This window comes from Ambystoma mexicanum, chromosome 10 (genome assembly GCF_040938575.1).
Source record: "Ambystoma mexicanum isolate Mex_15411 chromosome 10, UKY_AmexF1_1, whole genome shotgun sequence".
Classification (NCBI taxonomy): Eukaryota; Metazoa; Chordata; class Amphibia; order Caudata; family Ambystomatidae; genus Ambystoma; species Ambystoma mexicanum.
Genome location: NC_090932.1, coordinates 1,514,270,680 through 1,514,293,826, shown reverse-complemented (window position 1 = coordinate 1,514,293,826; position 23,147 = coordinate 1,514,270,680). Strand labels below are relative to the sequence as shown.

At 45.8% G+C, this 23,147-nt stretch overlaps 1 protein-coding gene across 1 annotated transcript in view; it reads right to left on the bottom strand.

Moving 5' to 3' along the window:
• Positions 1-23,147, bottom strand: part of DNAH10 (dynein axonemal heavy chain 10) — a 2,725,177-nt gene that overhangs the window by 2,370,894 nt on the left and 331,136 nt on the right. The window lies entirely within an intron of this gene.

Below are 23,147 nucleotides of genomic sequence, written 5' to 3'. Positions count from 1 at the left end.
GCTCCTGAAGACCCATGTTGAGGTCTCGTAGGAGGATGGTTTGGGAACCTAGTTTGGTGTTGGAGGAGAGGAGGTTAGTGACATCTTCCTCAGACGAGGAGGGTGGGCCAGGAGGACGGTAGATAAGGTGAATAAGTATGGTTTGGGTGGGCGAGAGTGCTACTTTCACTGGGAGGAGCTCTGCGGAAGGGATGCTAGTAACTGAGGTAGCTCTAAGGCCCAAGTGGGTTTTTGAGATGAAGGCTACTCCTCCTCCTTTGCCTGATTTTCTGTCTGCCCTGATAACAGTGTAACCCTAAGGTAGGGCTAAAGAGAGTGCTTGGCCTCTAGCTTGGTGCAGCCAAGTTTTTGTGATGGCCAAGAAATCCAGGCAGTTGGCTGTGATGAGGTCGGCAATCTCGGTAGTGTGGGCAACTAGTGAGCAAGCATTGATGAGTGCTCCTTTGATGGCGGCGGGCAGAGGAGGCGGTATAGGTTCTTCTGTACTGGGGTTAGCCTCGGGTGGTGGGGTGATAGTCGGTGGCGAAATATTGGCGGAGAACAGAGCGTTGGGAGGTTGAACAGGCTCGGGCAAGACTGATGGCCATGATGAAGTGGTGCATTTAATAGGTGTGGGCAGGGTGTGTTGATTTATCAGTCTTAGAGGATTTTGTGCTTCGGGAAGCGAGAGCCTAGTCTCAGGTTCCTAGTGAGGACCGGCAATGGGATGACTGGCGTGGGAGGCATTGCGAAGCGCTGAAGCCATTCAATAGGGCTGAGAGCCATATTGGTTGCTGTCTTCATAGAGATTATGTTAGTTGAGCTGCTTATGTTGTTGGCGTGGAGGAGAGGTGGTAGGAAATTTGTCGGGGTGATGGTGTGGACTAAAGGTAGGAAGGAGGCCATGGCAAGTTTAACTCTGTGGAATGAAGCGATCGTGGTGAGGATGCCGAGGAGTCAGGCGGGAAAAGGAAGGCTGTGGGGGCTAGTGCTAATGTGTAGGAGAGAAGAGGCACAATTGTGCAGGGAGCGATATTACTTTAAAGCACAGCAGAGAACATGCACTTCCTGGTCCAGGTGCTTCACATAGTGCACCAAGTAGGTGGAATCAAAGGAGAAATGGCTGGTTCAGTAGAAAGCTCAGTGGACACAGTGGGGGATGTGGTGGGTCAGAGCAAAAGTGTATTTGAAGGTGTAGTGGGCTGCTTCTGTGGTGGGCACAGTGGTTAGGAGTGGACAGGATTGGAGGTGGATACGGTGGACTAGATCAGATGTAGGCAGTTAGGGATCAAGGGAGGCCACGATAGGTCAGTTCAATAATGAGCGTGGTGGGCATGGTCAGTGGGTTGGTTCAAGAGAAGGCACAGAGGGCAAGAGTGGTAATGGGTACAAAATAGAGCAGTATAAAGGCTAAGGCCTCAGTAAGCACGGTGGGGTAGGCCTTGGCAGACTGGGCAAAGGTGCTTGGTGTAGGGCCGTAGCATAAACTGTGGGCTGGTATACTACATCACAATGGTGAACATAATGGGCAGTGTGATACGGGGTGGAATGAATAGGGGATGCAGTAGGCAAGAATGGTAATAGGTACAGTTTAGACTAAAGCAGAAGTGAGCACAGTGTGGATGGCCTTGCCTAACAAGGTGGGGGTACTTGGAGCAGAGTCGTAGAGGTTGCTGTGGGCTAGTGCACTATATCACAGTGGAAAGCATAGTGGGTGATGTGATACGCACGCAGTAGAGCCCATAGTGGGGGCCAGCAATGGATGTGAAACGTATCTGGTGGGACAGGCACTTGGCAAGCAAACATGGAGGCAATACAGTTACAACAGGCAAGCTAAGTCAGTGGCGTGACATTTTCTGCAGTAAAGAGGCAAATACGAGGAAGGATAGCAGAGTAGAAACGTCCCATGATCGACAAAACTGAGCAGGCTACAGAAGGATTAGCAAGTGATATGTGCGCCTTATAACAAAGTATACAATGATTACGAACGAAAACTGGGAGCACAATAATACCATTAATAGGTGAACAGGAGCAATCAATAGGTGTGCAAAATACAGGCAATAGTGAAAACCTAGCGAGGCTCTGCACTTACAGTTACTAACAGGCGGGTCACAAGGACGAAAAGCCGGCAGTCAACAGTATGTTCATCTGGTGTATGAGAGTGCCGGGTTAACTGTGTAATAGTTATGGCCGAGACTTTGTGGAAGGGCCGACACTGGAGAGAGTTGATATCAGCCTGGACTCCGGTGCGTTCTGGATCGCTAGGTAGTTTTAGGTGAAGAGACAATCGTAGAGTGTTTACCGAGCTAGCCCGACTCTAGACAGACTCGAGACAGGCGCCTTAGTTAACTGCGCCTTCCGTCAGGCGATGGCTCACGACTACGGCGTGTGGTTGGTGAAGATAAGCAGCAAAGGATTGAATCAGGAAGCAGGGTCGGATGCAAGGTAAAGTCAAGTTTGGTGGTACTTGCTTATAGGGGGTAGGCGACTATCTTTTTTTTTTAATTTTATTTTTTTTTTTTTTTTTTTTATTTTACATTTATAAAGCGCTCACACAGCCCGCAGGCATCGAGGCGCTGTTACAGGAATTGTTTGTTTCTCTTAGTTGCGTAATTGTGTTTTTTTTTTTTTTTGTCTTAGTTACGTATTTATAACGCGCTTAAACACCCAGAGCTTTCTAAGCGCGGACCCGGGGATCGAACCTGTTGTTGCTTCGTGTCGTCTTGCTTCCAAGACGCGCACGCTGCCGCTGAGCTATCCTCCTGGGAAGCCTGTACAAGCCTTCGTGTATCACAATGGGGGCTAGTGAAATAAAGGTGGCGGTGCAGCAATGAAGCCTGAATCAAGGCTAGGAATAAAGATGGACGTTGGTCTGCAATTGTCGAGCAGATGGAGATGAGTAGCGACGGTTGCCGCATCAGGGCATTAGTCAGCTGGTATCAGCTGATATCATGCGCAATGGCCCGCTGGCTTACCTATAAGCTCTGGTTTCATCTGGCCACCGCTCCTGCAGTGGATGGGAGCTCCAGCTCCTCTGGGCGAATGTTGGCTCCTTTGTCATCTCTGGCGTCCCTGTCCCCAGAGAGGGTGTTGCTCCCCATGAGATCCTCCAGCTGTGCACCACCACCAGTGGGACTGTTAGGTAGTGGCCTCACCACCCTGACCTCATGGGAAGGGGCTCCCCTTTGGGGAGAAGTGACGACATCTTGGGATTCATCACAGAAGTGAGAAGAGAATTAAGCAATATGCGCCGAGCTGCGAGGGCATCACCGAGTGAGGTAACACCCCGGGGCCCATAGTTATAGGCCTGAGTGAAACGAGCGCCTTTACAAAGGCCCCTGGCCATTCCTTGCCTCTGTAATACCCCTGCGGCTTGGGGAATATTGCTATTAATATCCCGGCTGCAAGAACGGGGTACTAATAGCATTCTTTTCTGTTCCGAAAAGCTGCAGCGTTTCGGAACAGAAATGAAAAAAAAAACCACATACCTGAATCCCCGGCAGGGGACGCGGCAGCCTCCAGTCGTGTGGAGGCTCGGAGCGGGGATGGCCCTGCTTCAAGCCTCCTCATTGGCTGAGGGGCTGCCACACCCAGCCGGGTAATGCCCTGGCGAGGGCCAATCAGAATGTGTGTTACATTCTGGTTGACCCTCGCCGGGGTACTAACTTGTCATATAGTAGGATTGGAAGCTGGAGAAGGTAGTGATAGTGGAAGAGGCATCAGGTGTGATTGAGAATTTTTAATTATTTATTTATTGTGCATTTGTAAGGCGCTTACACATCAGTACATTGGGCCTCATTCCGAGTATGGAGGTAGTCATGGCGCTATTTGCGCCATGACTACCTCCCATACCATTACCGACTCCTCCCTGGTTCAATGGGGACTTACCGGTCTAGTCCGACCTTTGCAGGACCGGTAAGTCCCCATTGAAAAATCCATTCCCCATTACCATTTGAGCCCCCATAGGGCTCAATGGGAATGGGGAAGTAGCTAATAACGGTACCTCAAATTGCGGTACCGTTATTAGCTCCGAAGTCCCTTAACGGGTCCCATCCACAACGCCTGGTGAGTTGATGAGTTGCCCAAGTTAATCAAAGAATGGTCCAGTGGGATCAAGAGGGACAATAGATGGAGAAGGTGTGAACTGAGTGAGGTGAAGCAATAGGAGAGATCAGAATTCAAAAGAGGTAGGAGAGGATGTGGCATTGGAAATTTGCGAGGCGATGAGGCAGGAAGAGAGTAGGTGTTCGCCACTGCCACCTCTGCCAGTCAGACAAGGAGAGTGAATGAAGGATAGCTTGAAGTTGTGTAAGGCCACCAGGGTGGTAGTGTCAGATGTAGAAATTCAGGCTTCAGTGACAACAAGGAGATCTGAAATGAAAGAAGTCCAGTGCTAAAGGAAGTTTTGTTGCATACAGACTGAGCATTCCAGAGTGCAATTTTTAGTTGATGAGGTAAGGAAGAATAGAGAAGTTGAGTCTGAAAGGAAGAAAGATGAGGTGGATAGGTTTTAGGGGAAGTGTGGTTCACTCGTCAGCTTTGATTGCTGGAAATAGGAGGTGCAAGAGAGATGGCGTAGTGGGAGTTTTAAGACGTGAGCTTTAGGATAGTCAGAAGAATGGAGGAAGTTGTGGCGTGACTGACGAAAGCGTAGGGAGACGAGAGTAGGAAAAGCAGCAGGTGTGAATGCACTATAGCCGAGTACCATAGTACAGGGAGGCAGCACAGTAATTAGCAAGCTAGGTTTATTCACAGACGCAGCAGGCAGGAAGGCAATCAAAGTTATGTGGTGATAAGAACAGAGAGGCTGCCTACACGTGGGCTGGGAGCCTTGTGTCTGCAAATGAGTCCATTAACGTATGTTTACTGTGCTTTTTTAAAACTGTTTAGGAAAGCTTTTCTTGTGGAAAATGTATTATTTGACCCTTTTTTCCATGGTTCACCTGCCCTACCTCAGTGATGTGATAAAGAAAGCCTGGAGTGGCGCTTTCACATAACACTTGACTAGGACAGGAACATTGCAGCCGGTGATGGTTATGCTGTGGAATTTTATAGAAAATATATCTATTTTTTTTTACTAAAATATTTTATGAAGGTTTTGCATAGTAAACAACAAGAACAACAGTATCTCACAAACTCCCTAATTCTCCCCCATCAACCAGACATCTCAAATAAATACAAGTCCCATTAATTTGATCTACAATGAATAGAAGAACAAGTTACTTACCAACCGTAACGTTCTTTCAACTGGATGTTCCTCCCACGTATTCCTTATCTTTGATAGACTCCCAAAGCAGTAATGTGTATAGTTAATAATAGTTAGTATAATCCATCTTGAGATGGTTTGTTTCGTAATAGGTAAACCTAACTTATGCCCTGCATACCCCACACACAATTGGTATGCTTGCCTAATTTTCGCACGTCTGCTAATGTAAAAACTGAAGGCACGCCTTGGATCCAGCCTGTGCAATCTCTCTTCCTCTTTCCCTGGATGGGGAGGAGGGTAAAATTAAGGTAAGGTTATCTTTTGTGTGATGTGGAATTCCGAGACCACCTTTGGGAGAAAATTCGGCTTCACTTGACAAACTACCTTATCTTTGTGAAAGATTGTATGAGGAGGTTTGCAAGATAAAGCTTGTAATTCGCTCACTCTTCTGGCAAAAGTCAAAGCCACTAGGAAGACTGTTTTAAGAGTAAGAAACCTTAATGGACAGGAATGAAGGGGTTCGAATGGAGTACCCATTAGAAATGTTAAGACTAGGTTTAAGTCCCACAGTGGAACTTGAAAAGGAATTGGGGGAAAGACATTAGTTAACCCTTTCAGAAATTGAATGACTATGGGCAATTTGAAGTATGAAGGCTCCTCAGCCGTGAGCTTAAAGATTGACAGCGCGGCAAGGTAACCCTTGATTGTGCCAACTTGAAGACCTGAATTTGCCAAGTATAGTAAGAAAGATAACACCATCGGTGTACTACATGAAAAAGGGTCAATATTCTTATATTTACACCGGCTGCAGTATTTATTCCAACGGCAGCGGTATACAGATTTTGTTGCTGGCCTCCTGGCTGAAAGCAACACCTCCATTAAGTCATCCGGGAGGTCACAATCCTTGTATCTCAACCTTTCAGAAACCAAGCGTGAAGGTTGAGGGTCCTGATATCAAGATGGAGAACCTGACCTCCCTCCTGCGATAGAAGATCCTCTCTTTGCGGAAGACGAATCGGAGGACAGATGGACATGTCCAGAAGATCTGGGTACCACGTTCTCCTAGCCCAATCTGGGGCAATTAGGATCATGGGATTCCGGAACCTCCTCAACCTCCTGATCATTTGAAGAATGACGGGGACTGGAGGAAATGCATACAGAAGTAGAAACTCCCAGTCCACCACAAACACGTCCCCTAGAGCTCCTCTCGGGGGAAATTCCGTTGAACAATTACTGATCGCACTTCCGGTTGATACTGGTGGCGGACAGATCCACTTGAGGGGTTCCCCAAAGGGTGAAGATCTCTAAAAGGACTTCCTGAGCTAGTTCCCACTCGTGGGAGACTAATCTGCCTGCTCAGAGGGCCCGCCATTAAATTCTTCTCTACGGCTAGGTGAACTGCCGAGAGATTCCTTCTTGAATTGCCCAAAACCAGAGCTGCATTGCCTCTCTGCACAGTGGCAGTGACCCTACGCCTCCTCTTTTGTTGAGGTAGTACATGGCCACTGTGTTGTCTGTCATTATCAGGACATTTTTTCCCCTGTACTGATGGCAGGAAAGCCTTCAGCGCTAGTCTGATTGCTCTCAGCTCTAATAGGTTGATGTGTAGTCTGGACTCCGACGGAGACCAACGACCACTGATGGTCAAGTCATTGGCATGGGCTCCCCACCCTGTGAGTGAAGCATCTGTGACTACTGTTATCTCCGGCCATGGTTGCCAAAACTGTTCTCCTTTCAAGATGTTCTCCCGGCAGGCCCACCACTGAAGGTCTCAAGACACTCTGTCCGGGATTAGTAGGAGATCTGACATCCTTCCTGAGAATTGTGACCACTGGGTCCTTAGCACCCACTGGAGAGATCTCATTCTCTGAAAAGGCTAATTTCCCAAACCTAGTGAGTCCCCGAGCAGCTTTGCTGGATTTTTGGGGTTTATTTTTTTCTCCTGCTAAGAGTGAGACTCTTTTCCTCCCACTCTTAGACATGATTTGAGGTGTTCCTTTGACTTTGTAAGTGTTTTATGGGCTATGGGGTCCTTTACCCCATAGGGCTTCATGTGTTTTTGGTATATGGTTACACAGCACCCTCCGTGCCGTAACCCAGGGGTGTCGTAGTGACCCCCAAACATAGACTCCATACCCTGGGACTGACTACTGTCTCCCAGGGGCATGTAAAGTCACCATTGGCTTTACTAGTCTCAAATTGTGAACATAACCAGTACAAACCATCCTATTGTGGACATACTGGTCGGGGCAATTCGATTGCCCCGGGGTCTGTTGTTCGAGGGGGCACTGTCCAGTCCCCTCGACCGAGTTTTGGCTGGTGGCAGTGGATACTATTTTTTATATTCAACCGCGAATATATTCCTATGGGATTTTGCCATTGTTCAAGGCTACCACTTTTTAAAATAGCCTCGAATATACTGCCGGTTTATTAAATTAATATAAATTCACCGGTTGGTATTTTTTGCCGAAACTTGGTTCCAAAATGGCGTTTGTGTTCGCTTCTGTGACTCCAACCCAAGTCGAGCCCTTTGTTCCACTTTTTGGCAGGCTTCTCCACAGAAGCCTCCAAAAGTGGTGCCACTCTGTCTCGGTACCACATGGGGTGTGGGAGGGGGTTTAGGCACCCTGGACTGAGTTGCCTCAGCAACTCAAGTCGCACTCTTGTGTGATTGGCCCAAGTGGCTAGCCGCCCGGCTCACCACTTAGCATGTGTGAGTGCCAGCTAGGCTGAATGAATGGGGGTTTTCTTCATAAAAGCAGGGCTTTGGGGACTGGAACTTCAGAAGTCGCCACAGGACCTAAAGAATCCGAGGAAGGAGAATCCGAGCCGACCTGCAACAACGACACCACCGCTGGAGCCCTGCTGAACCGTCTCACCACTTTTCCCGACGACAGAGGAGATCTCCAGTCCGGAGAGTCTTCTTCCTTTGACTGGTGGGGATAACCAGTTTGCCCATCTTTTCGCCTTCCTGGACCATCTTGTGGCCGCCTTGCCCGTGTTAAGCACCCCGGCAACCGGAATACCACAGTTTACCACTATCGCGAAGAAAAGGGCGGTACCTTGTAACCGGGAAACTCCACGGCTGGTTTCTTCCTTGGCGGTGCAACGACCTTCAGCTTTCCTCCACGTCGAGACCTCCTCTTCCTCTGCACGAAACACCGACTTGCACCCGCTGCCAGGAACAACTGCCCCCGCTGGAGCGTTCTTCCCACTTTCAGGTACTGTGTCCCGCCTGGCTTCCCTTGGGACAGATCGTTCGGGGTGACAGTAAATCCTCGACTTTCTAACCTGGGTTAGCCTGGGACCTGTTAACTAACTTTTCCTGACTTGATCTCAATCTTTTGTGAACTTTCTACAAGACTCTTTGGGCATAACCCCACTGTGTGATCCTGGACACATTTCGCTTGCTCTCTCCAAGAGTGGGCCTGGCATTTGAACTTCCTTGCTCTCCAGTAGACTTTGTCTAAACTGCCTCACTGTGGTTCTTTGAAAAGAATTGAAATTTGTGTGCTTCATAACTCTGCCTTTTTCCCCTCCCTTTTTGATAACTTATTAGAGTGCCATCTTATGCTAAGCGCTCACCTCTGTCTGAAAATAAGTGGTGTTTCTCATTAAGACTTGTCTAATAAGTAATTAGGGTTGTATATATATATATATATATATATATATATATATAATAGTGACTGTGTGTTGAATTTACTTACCTCTTTGTGCTAGTGTAATTTACAAGTGTGTCTTAAAATAAATAATTATATACTTTTACACCAAAGCTCTAGTCAGTGTTTGCTTGTGCTACTGTATCTCTGTTTCTATTGTGTATACTCTATATACTGCCTAACTCTTCTTGAGAGAAGTCTGACTGCTCAGCCACAGCTACCAGGTAAATCTGGGTGGTACAGACTGCTACCAATTGGGTTTACTGCCAACCACCTGTAGTCCTAAATCTTTTGCAGTGGTCCTTAAGGGAACTGCACAGGTTTCTGCCTAACAGATGCCATGAGGCCGAGCAACCTCAAAAAGTCAAAGGCTGGTAGACACAGGCCATTTTGAAACCTGGTGACCATCTGTAGAATATCTTGAGCCCTCACCTCTGGTGGCAAGGCTTTTCCCAGTGATGTGTCCAGGACTGCTCCAATGAACTGGAGTGTCTGTGATGGTATCATCTGTGACTTCTTTAAGTTGAGGGAGAAGCCCAGCTTGTGTAGGAAGTGGCAAACATAAGCTAGATGGATCTGAACCTGTTCCGGGGACGCTGCTCTGATCAACCAGTCGTCCAGGTAGGGGTAGACATGAATCCCTTCCCTTCTTAGGCTTGCAGCCACAACCGCCATTAGCTTGGTGAATACCCTCGGGGCGGAGGTCCGCCCAAATGTCAGAACTCGAAATCGATAATGAGCTTTGCCAATGGCGATCCTCAGGTACTTCCTGTGCTTTTGATGGATTGGCACATGAAAGTAAGCATCCTGAATGTCTAGAGATACCAACCAGTCCTGAAGCTGGAGGGCCTGAAGGATCTGAGGAAGGGTTACCATCTTGAACTTGTCTTTCCTGTTTAATTCTCGCAAGTCCAAGATGGGTCTCAATCCTCCGTCCTTCTTCGGTATTAGAAAATAGGTAGAATACCAACCCTTGTTCCTCTCCGCTACAGGTACCGGTTCTATGGCACCTTTCTCTAGCAGGTCTGAAATCTCCTGCATAAGGCGTGGGTCTGGAAGCTTCAAAGAGTTGTTCCCCGGTGGATGACTCTCAGGGGTGTGTAGGAAAGGCAAGCAGTAACCTTGGGCAACTGTCTCCAATGCCCAAGAATCTGACGTAATAGCCTGCCATTCTGTCAGAGAGACCTCAGAGGGGTTTAGAAGCGGCTGACGCAGATGCTGAGGGTAAAGCAGTACCTGCTGATGCAGGTTTGGTACCTTTGGTACCTTTGGCCCGTCCACCACTGGTGAATCGTTTCTGGCCCCTTTGAGCTGGCTGCCCTCTGTTTTTTCCGAATGCAGAATAAAAACAAAAGGGCTTCCCCTTCCAGGACGCACTTAAGGGACGATTTGGAGTTTGACGGATTGCAGCCCCAAGTGATTTTGAGGTTTACAATTTCTCCAGGCTGTCATCAGCTTTTTTGCCAAATAGAGACGTGCCGTCAAAGGGCATATTCAAAAGTCTGGCTTGTAGACCTGGAGCAAAACCAGACTTCTGCAACCACGCAAATCTGCGGATTGTGGTACTCGCTGCCATGGCTCTGCTGATGCTGTTAGCAGAGTCCAGACCTGTTTGGAGGGACTCGCACATCGCATCCTTCCCATCCTTGATGATGTTCAAGAACGCGTCTCATTCCTCCCCTTCTGGGAGAAAGTCAGACGCTGATGAAGCGCACTCCCAAAGGGTGTGGCTGAATCTCGCTAGCGTGCAAGTGGCATTAATAGACTTAAGTGTCATACTGCATGCTGAAAAGATCTTTTTAGACATGGCATCAAATCTTTTGTCGTCTCTGTCTTGTGGTATAGTGGGGTATGCCGACTTACTACTTGACAACGTCGCTGCCTGCACTACTAAACTCTCTGGAGTTGGGTGCTTACTTAAATATTCCAGGTCTGAGGCGGACACCCTGTACTTTGCAGAGAGCTTTTTATTTACTGCAGGGATAACTAAGTTTTTCCCAATTTGCAGCTATTTTTTCTGCAATGCTGCATGAAAAGGCACTATAGGGTCTTATTGAGGCCCTTTATCTAAGATGTCCGTAAGATCATCTTGCTGGTAGGAGGGTGCAGGTGTTGTCCACCCCATAAATTGCATAATTCTTGCCATAGGGGCTCAATAAGGCATTTCTGCATGCTCTCCAGGTTCTGGCCTGGCAAAATCTGCCTCTGGAGAGGTATCTATGCCACTGGCATCTTGTAAAGGTTCTTGTAGATCTCTCGATCTATTCTCCTCAGAAATTAGCTCCTCTGGAATGGGCACTCTGGTTGTTTGTATAAAGGGCTGAAATAGTCAGATATCGGATAAGGGGTAAAACCCATTTCTAGAGAAAAAGGAGCCAAATTGGTGGACACTGCTTGGGAAAAAGTTGTTGTTGTCGATGCAGACGTTATAGGTCTCGACAAACCAGCAAATGGCATCGAAAAACTCAAAAAAGGCCCGATGTCTTTGAGAGAACCGGAATCCTACTCAGTGTCGTCGATATTGTCGACGCCCCTTTCGACCCGTTGGACAGGACCTTCAACACCTCTGGTGCCTATGGCGCAGTTGAGGTTTGAGGCTTTGAGAGCCTATCCTTCATCAGGGTCGACGACGGTGTTGATGACGGCGTCGATGACACAGACTTGTGCGTCAAAGGCACCTTCGATGTTGGCGTCGATGACGCAGTTTTATTTGATACATTGTTGTTTTTACTCGAGGGTTCGTGATGCTCTCGAGGGTTTTTGTTTGCTGGGTTTGACGACTCACAGTGTTTGTTTTTTTGGTCTTTTACCCGGGGTATCACCTCTAGGCAGCTCCGAGGGTGTCAAGGCCACGTTCTCGAAGATCCTAAGCATTTTCTTATGAAATTCCTCCCACTTAGCTGGAGAGCTGTGTTTAGTGGGTCAGGTGACCCTTTCTGGGGAATTTGAAGATGAAGAAGAGGGAGATCTATGACGCCTCTTCTTAGAGTGTCTCGATCGCGAAGAGTGATGGGAACCGCTTCGAGATCTCGATCGGGAATGTTTCTTTCGATGGTGAGGAGACGAATGTCTTGACTCGGCCGAGGACAATTTTGAAGGGATAGAAGATTTAACTGCCTTACCTCCTTCTAGCTTCCCCCTACGCTCCTTCAAGGCTTTCGTCATCATAGACATGCAGTCCTCACATTCCGAACACTGGTGCTCTGATCCCAGGCACCACAAACAGATCCTGTGAGGATCCGTTAATGACATCTTTTTACCACAATCTCGTCATTTTTTTAAGCCGGATCGTGGCGTTGATGTTTCGGACGAAAATGCCATCATAGGATATTAAGATTTCAAAGATTTTTGAAGATGTTTGAAGATTGTCGATGGGTAGAAGAATCGAGCGTTGCATCTCCTAGGCTTACGAAGTGCAGAAAAACGGAACTGAGCAACGGACGCAGCACGAGATTATTTATACCGATACGGAGGCCTTCGAGGGACACCGACTCGAGGGACGTTGACACGCTGTGCTCTCTACTGTGAATTTTTTTTCCAAGGCCAGCAAGCTGGAAGTGGATTTATCAAAGATAAGGAATACATGAGAGGACACCATCCATTCGAAATGTACCGATTAAACACAAGTGGATCGCACCTTCAAGTTCATATTTACTTTCTCGATGTCTTTTGCGACCTACCTCCTGCTCTTATCGAATTTAATAGCCAACCTCTGTTTATGAATCTGTTTTTCAAAGTCAATGCTTACAGCCATCCCTACTTTTCATTTCATAATATTTGACCCATGACGGGCCCCAGGCCTATGCTAGAAAGGTGTTTTCATAGGTTGAGCATGACAGCTACCCCATATGCCCAAAATTATCAATATAGGATCTGGATCCAGATGCAATGGAAGCAACGTGTTCATCCTGTTTAAATGTTTAGATAGGATTGGATGACATGAGCAGAGAATATGAAAGAAAGTGCCAGAAAACCTTCTGCACTTGGGCATAAATCATTCTCTCTTCTTTCCGTCCTAAACAATTTAACAGGAGAGTAATAAAATGAATGTAGGATTTTGAACTAAATGATTTTTAAATTTGGCATTGGTATCCACCTGCCAGTGTGTATATAGTGTACTCAGACAGTCTGCTTTTTCTAATTCCCCGAGTCATCTTCCCATTTACTCTTTAATGCTGATAAAGGGCCCATGATATTGTTTATCAACAATTTGTGCATTGTGTAAATTGGTTTCCTCTTGATCTTTCCCTTCAATAACCTTCCCTGAAGAGCAAAGGTTTCAGGAAAATTGTGACTCTCCTTAAACTGCACATGTAACGTGGGTCATGATGCAAGAATTAAAAAAATGTTTCCTTTACCAATCCAAACTGTTCCTGAAGTTCAACTAATTACAGCAGTAGCAGGTTGGAAATGCCACCCAGCAAACTGACACCTAGTTTTATCAAAGTTTGAACGTCTCAGATTTTTTGAACCTCGAGAAGGCACAAGTTTCTCCATGAAGAACTACAAGAGTAGTTCTCCGTTGCCCGCCCCCACCCACTCAGGCTAGCTAAAATCGTCCGCCAGGATTGTATCACCAATTTCCTGGCCTGTGGAAGCAGGCACTGTCTCGGGCCCTGTGCAATACCTGCAATGGTGAATATGGAAGCATAAAGCTGTGGCCATGTCAGACCACCAAGTCATCCCCTGTCCAGTGCAGCCAAGCATTCATGGTAAGGAACTGTGTTACCAAAAAATACTTTCTGAAGTACAACAAACCAATGCCACCATTTCACGCTGGTCTGTAAAATAAGACCAATTTCATCTTGGGAACCAAGTAATTCTATAACAATATAAGAAGGAATTTCTCCAAAGTATTAAATGTCATCACAGGAATATTATAATGGGTAGCTTGCAGTATGAAATGGAATCTAGAAAAGGCCTTAAAAAAAGACAATCCTTTCCATCAGAGAAAGTGATAGTATGGACCATTTTCTGACATCAACAAGAAAGTCTCAAATAGAGGATCCCAATTTAGCTTCAGAAAAACATCTCTATTTGTTGCTAGCTGGAACTCTAAGAACTTAAGCAATACTGCTTCTTCCTTGAAGGCAACACAGGTCAGGCAGAGGAACCTGTCAGTTGAGGACTTTCTAGCAGATTGCTTTATCAAAATGTGTAGTTAACCCACTGTGGATTTTAAAATCTTTGAGGCCTACTACTTTCAGGACTGAGAAAAGTGGGTTGTTTAAATACAACAACAATTCATCCGCATTGAATCCATTGGGTCAATGTCTCAATAGGGGACAATCCTGCCTAGTCCCTCTATTTAGTTGGAATGCTCCCGACAAACAGACGTTGCCACAAACCCTTGTTACCGGGGTTGTGTATAACAACTTCAGCCACCTCAAGATGTTATGTCCAAATCCCATCTTCTGCAGTAATGCCAAAAGGAAAGACCTTTCCATGGCATCAAATGCCTTATGTGCATCAAGGAACAACAGAACCAGGGAAGGGACAGGAAGAGTTTCTGCAAAGATGACCACCAGAAGAGTGGACCCGAACCTGGAGCCCATAGGCAAACTCCCTCCAGTTCTTTAATGAAAGATAGGATTACATTTCTCCAGGAGGATGGGCAGAAAGGACCCAACAGTCCACACAGTATGTGTTTTATGTGAACCCAAGCCAAATCACTCTGTCCTCCTCATGGTACTGAGCTACAGGGCTACATTGTATTTGTAGCACCTCTTTGGATCAATATGTCCCTCAGTAGCTCTGCCCATGCACCGCTTCTAGTGTACTTGCACGATGCCCATCGGAGATGGTTGCATCTCCCCACTGGGCCCTCCTTCTTCCTCTGCCAGGGTCTTCTCCAATCAGTCACCTCAGGCATCAGAGATGATGGTGACAGACCCTAACCGGGAAAGGGCAGAGAACGATTCACCTCTAAGGGTGTTTTCTAGTAGAACCTCTCCAAAGTGTACTTAGAGCAACACCCTCAATTAACAGGCCCAAACTCCTCTTTTTGTTGCCAGACCATCAACCATCCACATGCTGCATTCATCTCAACACCCGGGTAGGACAGCACACCAGTGTTTCCCCAAGTCCGGAGAGGGGGGCTCCACTAGGCTGTAGCCAAGTCGTCTTTCCTAGCTGGGACGAGTCACGCTGCTGTGCCCTCTCTAAGACAGTGGCAACTCTGCCAGCAGGGTTCATGCAGCCATCAGACCAAACTCCCTGCCAGTGAGAAGTTCCCAGGTGCAGCTTTTGGACAGCCCCCCATGCATGACATTCCCAGGATGCAACAAAATGACCTTAAGCGTAGCAAATCAGTATTTTGGGGAAGGTGGCATTCAGTGGAGCTTAGGGAATAAAGTTTAACGATTGTGGAAAAGATGGGCGTTTGTTGTTGCAATCCATGCAAGAGACAGCTATAACACTGATTTTGAAATCTTAGGAAAATTGTACCCTACATGATAACTATAGGCCAATCTCCTCGGCTAGTCGAAGACTGTGTGGCACAGCTAACCAAGAGTGCAATAAATGCAGCTACTATCTTCGAAATAATTTGTACCAGACTTACATTCATATGGTTGTTTCGGGAGGGTTGTTTACTCATCTAATCTACAACTGTGCACGATTTATATATATGTGTGAGCTGGGCCTGTGAGATATGCTGCAAGCCTCCTCCTCTCAATGAACAATGTTTCCATATTTGTATTGTCTGACTTGCAGATGCCTACGGTGGCTAGTCTGCAAGCAGCATAATCCCTCTCCCATTGTTCAGTGTTTTCTCCATGGGAATATTTTTAAGAGTGAAAAAGAGTCTCATAGCGCACAGGACTTGCCATAAACATGAGGCTGGGAATGCTGGGAGACCCACCCTACAACTTCTCTGGGGGCCTGCATCACTGTGTGTGTGTGGTAGTCTCTGTCCCCAAAGTCACCCTAGTCTGATCCGCCAGTCACAAGCATGGCACTTTGTCACAGTACCCTGATCAACTTGTCACAACCTGGTTGCATGTTGGGTGGACACAGCAATGCCAATATCAGGAACTAAGTGCCAATAAGGAGCGACAACAATAAGGTTAGATGCACATAAATCCTTGAACTAGGTGAAATGTTTTGTCACATCTACAAGCTAGGAAGGTCTGGTTTAGAGACTGGTTAATTCTGGTTTTTGTGACGAATCTGGCAATTTGTCCCTTCTTCCCATGGGGAAGCAACCCTCTTGTAGGCTATGGAGGTGAGCCCGCTAAGCTAGACCCTCCCCTGTAGGGTTCTCGGGCAGTGGGACTTCACTGAGAGTGACTCCCCTCTAGGGGACACAGATTCCCATTCCTGCATGGAACTCCATACAAAGAACACCCAGTCTGCCTACATGGAACAGGAAAAGACTGATACGTCTGCTGTGGACTGCCATACCCAACACACTAACATTATTCCCTTATCTTTGGCGGAAGGCAATGCTGGTATCCTCATGAAAGCAACGGCTGATGGAGATCAACATGCCCTGTGGAAATACGGTGGCGAGAATACAAAGACGAGGGAGCTGGAATGGAGAAGAAGGAATCCTATGCAAAGGCGAGCCTCTGACGTCCGTACGTCCTGGAGGGGCAGAACCGCACTACACCAGTGAGACAGGATTAGAGTGGAGAGAGAGCAGAATGAGAGAGAGAGAGACCCCAGCCCTGGGCTGACGTTCTGAAGAGCGAAAACACCAAAATTGAGACAGAAGCAAGGACAATAGCAAGACTGCCTAAGCTCGTGGAACAACCACACAGCTGTGGTGGGCCTGGGGCCTTTTAACCGATGCTGAGCGCAGGCCGCAACAGGGAAGTATGATGGATCAGTAATGATTCCCCCCAGAACCTGGGACCCTTCTCATGTGACCATGGAAAGGCAGACACTCCCTGATCTCGACCCTGGGGGTGGTGTTCTGCGGGAGGATCAAATGGGGGTGGGGTGGACGAAATAGGCCAGGAAGACTGGGAACCCATCTGTTTAACTTACCCCATAACCCCACACATATGATGGCTGTTTGCCAAACCGAAGAAGCCAGAAAATCTAATTTTACTGACAAAGACTACAAGTCCAAGAATGCCATAGGTACTGGGACGAGGGCTGAAGAGGCATGTTGTAGCAGTAGGCAGGCAATTAAGTCTGATAGCACAGACCTGAGGGAAGCTTAGAGGCTTAAAATCCCCCCTCAGGTGCAGGAAGAGGAAATGAGCTGGAACTGTAGCTGGAGTGTATGAGGCAGAAGTAGAAGCAGAAGGAAGAAGACACAGTGTTGGCAATCCAGGCAGAAGTGGGAGAACCGAAGAGGCTCCAGGACTTTGATACAGCAGATTTCTCCTGCTTGTCCTGTGAGGGTCTTATTGCCCCAAACTCCGATGTGCAGTTGCAGGGCAGCAGAAGGCCTAAAGGAAGACTGTCTATCCACATGTGAGCCTAATTGCAGAGATTGTGCAACAGGAAGCGTGTAGGAGACCGTGGACAACAGTTGCTTTGAAGCTGAGAGTCTCAGGAGCAAGAGGAACTCTGTTATTACATAACCAGACCAAATACGCCTTCAGCGAGAAAAGGTGTGAGTCCAGAGTGCAGAAGTAGTGCTGTCAGGAGTGAAGCCAGAAGTCCTAGATGTTGTACAGCCCACGGAGGAAAGAACACAGAAGCTGGTGAGTTTGATCAGGAGTTCTGTTTTCTTGCATGAACACTGCCGGCAACAGTATCCAGCTAAATAAGCATTCGCGTAAGAGTAGAAGCTGTGCAAAGTAGAGTATTGATTCTTTAACAATGGAACACCTGAACTGTAGGACTCGCGTGTGATCAGGTATTCTCTCTCTTCACTCCTGTATTGAGAAAGCGCAGTGAAACACGATTGTTGAACTTAAACTTGTAAAAAGCACACAAAGGAGTGGTCACGTGCGCCTAATAAAGGTTCTAGTAGCAATCTTTTGTTAAAACAGTCAACAATTAAACCAAGAGAAGCCAAGTGTTTAAACATTGTTACTATAAGTTGGAGAGAGCAAGCATTGCCCAAGGCAGCGCGAACAAGGTATTTCCCCAATTAAGACTGAAACCAGCCTTTCCCAGTGACAAAGAGCAGTCTAAATATTGTTGTGAGCCAAATAGAACATCAGCATTGCCTAAGACCAGGGTGTCCAAGTATTACCTGAAGGTAAGAGAGCGGCAACAAAGCTTCTGGGTAATTATTCTGTCTAACAGTAGACAGAGGGATAAAGGCATGGTTGGGGAAGGGAAACTTGCTACTATTAATTGTTCTTCGAAGTTGATACAGCCTACATTGGCAAAGCCAATAGGAAGAAGAGAGAAGTGTGTCCTAAAGGCAATTCTCATTGGCAAAGCCAATAGGAAGAAGAGAGAAGTGTGTCCTAAAGGCAATTCTAAGTTGTTGTTTGTTAAAGACAGACAAGCAAGGCAAAGAGGCTGTCCCTCTGGAAAAGGAATATTCAGAGGAAGAGTGCCTTGCCTAATTGAAGGTGTTGAAGTATCAGAAAGTGAATCTTTTTCTATCTGAAAACTGTTTAGAGTCACAAAGTACTGAAGCTGTTGTGGTGTATTTGATTGTGAGTAGATTTGCGACTTCACTGGCACAACTGAAGGTGGAATACTATGAGGCAGAGGAGTAGACCCTCATGTGAACTCTTGTAGAAGTTGCTCAACGTTGGAAGTTGTTGAAGTGGAAGTAGAAGTGCTGTGAAACTATCCTGACAAAGATACCTACTGTGACTCCTAATCTTGTAAAGCGAGACATACTAAGTGTTAACCAAGAACTGTGTTTCATTAACATTTTCAGAAGTTGTATTTTCTTTAATCTAACAAAGAACGGTGGTATTTGTTCTTGGACAACTGGAAGTTTTGACAAAGCATTGTGGCTTGGAAAGACATTGATGCTATTTTGAGGAAGTGGAAAGTCTTTATTTCACCAAGAAGAGAAGCTTTTCTTTCTGTTGTTTGAACTTTGGTTAAAAGAACTTTACTTCACCATTGAAGGAGCCAAGAACGGAGCCGATACTGTATTACAAACACAAATGTCCTTGTTTCCTTTGCGTTGAACATTGAACTGACTTACCTTGAAACCTGGAGAAGGGGAGGTCACTCAGGTTACCAAGAGGGGCTGTGAATATCATGGTTAATGTTACTATAAATTGCCACATATTTCTTTATGCATTTGATGTTTAAGTGTGAAGGACAGATGTCCTATGTTTGAGTGTTTTCCTTTAGTTTTGGTAGACAGGGAAATTCTTGTAAGAGTAGGGATAGTGAAGCGTTTGATAAAATGTATGATTTAATAAAATGGTGTATTTCGACAAATCATCCCAATAGTTGCCCGCCTCACATTTCTGACCTCTCACAGAAGCCAAATCCCTAAACTCTGTGAAGCAACTGCCCAGCAGGCAAAGCGAGGCAGGCTCTCCCAAAAGGTATCACCGGGAATAGGGACGTATGGTTACATCCTTGAATTAAGGAAGCCCGAAAGAAAAAGGGGCTTATCGGAAGGGAGCGAGACAAGTGGTTGGAAAAGCCAATAGGATTACGGGAGTCTGAGAAACTCAATTGCTGGACACAGGCAGGCGCCCAGGGGAGATCCTGCTGAGCTAAGTAAATCAAAGGGCCCAGAGCTTTGGGAAATTGTAGCAAAATAAGTAACATTTTTCAACAGTGCAAAAACTGCAAACCGGAGGAGTTCAATTATTCAATCCTAAATCAAGAATAATGTACAAGGTCATAGAATTGTATCAAGGGAATAATTTCTCCTGAATCGGCCACACAGGATCAATAAACTCCAGATAAAAGCCAGTGTAAATTGTCAAGGGAACCGCATAGTGTGGGGCCCTAGAATCGTCAATAAAATCAGTGCTTATATAAATCAGCACGCCATACACTTGATTAGCTGGCTTGATAACCATATACATAATCTAATGGTGTGGCTGAATGGAGTGCTGCATCTCCAATCTCAAGCCCATGGACCGCAGGTACAGCACGCAAATTGCTTTGATGTTTCCATATACAGGGGAAGAGAAATTTACAGAAACAAATTAGATCCATACGCTCTTCTATCCATCTTGACACACTGAGCATGAGTAAATTACAAACCCTTGCTCCCACTGGATATAAGAATTGGCTAAGAAGCCATTGATCCTCCCTGCAATCTTCAAATTAGTTGCCCTTTTACGAAACAGTTAACAAGGAGAAAACCTTCTGGGCCATGTCTAGACACTTTATAACCAACAGCAGAGGCTTAGAATTGACCACCATATGTGAGAGCGTCTGGGACGAAACTATTAGGAACCTCTTCTATTGCCCCAATATGGACCAGGAGGAAAATATCCATTATACATAGAGGCAAGAATTTGCCAAGGATTTTGAACAAGAGGACATCATCTGTATAATTAACTCTTTGAATAATTCTCATGCTGCTGGTCCTGGCACATTGTCCAACGCAGTACTTAAGAAAAACACGGAATTCTGGGCATTTGTCCTGGAATTTTTTTTTAACAAAATATACCACTTAGTTGGAGGCGGTCCATTCTGATCCCTGTTCATGACAAGGGCGATCTCACTGACCCAGCAAATTATCGCCTCTTGGCAATGACAGATGACTGCTAAAAGATCTTTGCGAAAATCCTCCTAATAAATTGAACAAACGGATAGCGGAAGAGGGTCTGTTGTCTCGAAATCAAACAGACTTTTCGTAAAGGATGTGATACCATGCACAATATCTGTGCTTTAGAATTTGTCATTTCATCATCTAGGAGGGCACCGAAAGCCAGCCTTTACTTGTGTTTTATAGATTTTAGTCAGGCTTTTGACACCGTTTTACGACCTTTACTGTGGAACAAACTCTGTCACCGGAGCATTGATTGCTCATTATTGTACTTTATCATATTATTATACTCAGAATACAGTAATGGTGCGACTCAATCAGATGGGGCATATTTCATCTGAGATAGAGGTCAACATAGCAGTGAAACAGGGGTGTGTCTTGGCACCTGTGTTCTATAATCTCTATGTGAGAGATATGTGCCCTTCTATCCAATTGGTCCAAAACTTCCCCCCCCAAAAGAGCAACACAGGCGGTGCATTGGCTCGTGTACGCTGATGACACTGTCCTACTGCATTGCACACCTATTTGGTTGCAGAGATCGATCAACGCTCTGGCCCTGTATGAGTGTAGCAATAATTTGGTTGTCAATGCAGGTTAGACCAAAATTCGGTTTGTCGGTGCGTGGTCCAGCAGGACCGCATTTGCCTGGTCCATTAATGAGACTCGGCTTAAAGTGGTGGACCAATATACATATCTGGGATTCTCCATCTGTAGCTCCCCCTTGCTGGAATTTTATGACCATCATATTCATTTTAAGATCTAGAAGAAATGGTTTCTCTTTAATTTAACCTGCCTTAAAGCAGGAAATAATATTGAGGGACAGATAGCTTTGTATTGGAAAATAATTGTTCTGGGAATTCTTTATGGGCTGGCTGCAATTCCGGGGAATTTGGGTGACCCGACTGGAAGGTAAAATACTGCCAACTATATTGGGGGCCCCACAGTCGGTGCCTGTCGAGGCTATGCAGTGTGAATTGGGCCTGCAATCATTAAGATCTCGCTGGCTCACACGGCGGAGTACTATGTATATTACTATTTTGCAAGCTATTGGAAAGCCCAATACTCTTCTCTCTTACTTAGCTGCAGCTAATACAGGCTCTTATAAGAATGTGTTTCCCTTGCAATTGCGTGAGGATACGGACTCCTTCCTTGCTGACCGAAACCTCTCATTGGATATATTATTAACTCTTCCCAAATGGGTCCACGTTCTAAAGAAGGCGGCCCAAGTCCTTACTCACTGTAAAGATGTTGAAAGCCTGTCCTCCCTGACACTACACGTAGAATACAGCAAACAAGGCTTTGGCAGAAACTGCAGAAATGTTCCCTGTACATATTTAAGCAAATTTTATTCGGCATCAATTAGGAGATTCATCACCTATCTTTGCATGAACATCTTACCTACCCTTGCGCATATGGGTAGATGGAAGAAATTGCCCAGGGAGGAAAGGATCTGCTGTCTCTGCAATCAAACTGTGGAGTCTGCCCGGCACATTATCACACAATGCCCAAGCCATGACTGCTTTTTATGGAAAAGGATATGCTATATTTATTTCCAGTGAGTTGTATAGAGAAGGCGATCAATTCTGGAATACATTGTTGGGAGCGGAATCAGTCGTGATCACAGCTGCCGCATACTATGTATGGAACTGCGCCTGTGCACTTATTAATGGTCAATGATTTTAATCTCTCAATCTGAGTATGCTGTGACCAATATTGTAGCAATGATTTTTGATCATATCCTCTTTAGCTGTATATTCTATCATTATTTATGATATTGTTTTTATATTGAATTTTTCTACAATGATGTATTAATAGTGTATAAAATGTGTCTTAACCAATAAACACACACACAAAAAAACTATTTCTCCTTTTAAGGAACTGAAACCATTAGATTTGTGTAAAAACTTCAAACTTGTTATAAGGAACCTGTAAAGATGACTGAAAAATTTACTTTGACAAACTATCAAAACGCAGGTTGGACCGATGAACGCTATTTGGGAGCAACCCAAGTAGCTTTGACCAGAAGAAGCCAGAGCGGAAAGGCTACTAGTCTGGCTTATTTTTTTTGTTTGTTTTTTCTGAAAGTGGTAGGGCCAGATAGTAGTTAGATTTCAGACTAAGGATTGCTTTTTATTTGGACAACTGATGAACACCCTTAATTTAGCTTGTTTAGGCAGAGAAAAATCCCTCATAGCAATAGGGACAGGTATGCATTTTCTCTTAATTTAAAATAAACGCCCTTGAAATGCTAATGTCTAGTCCAACCCCTTCTGGTTAACCACACTTTTGAGACTTTGTATGCCAACACAAGAGCAATAATACTGACCAATAAGTCCTTATGAGACAGCTTCCATCTAGAGGGGGTACATGGCAAGGATGCACCCATCACCTTTCCTGGCAAAGTTGGCTATGGAGCCACGGGCTGCAGCTATTGGGCAAAAGGTGCCATTCAGGGGATTGTGCGCTGGTGGGGAAGATTACAGGGTCTTACTTTATGCAGATGATGTGATTGTGTAGGCTGACAAAATTGTTGAGACAAGATTCCCACTGAAGGGCACGATTCAGGAGTTTTGCACCAAGTCAGAAGCATTATTGAAATCATATCAGGGAAGGACGCCTTGTCTTGGAGGAAAAATGTAGTGCATGAAAGCTGATGTTAGTGAATTTGATGGTTGCGCTGTAAAAAAAA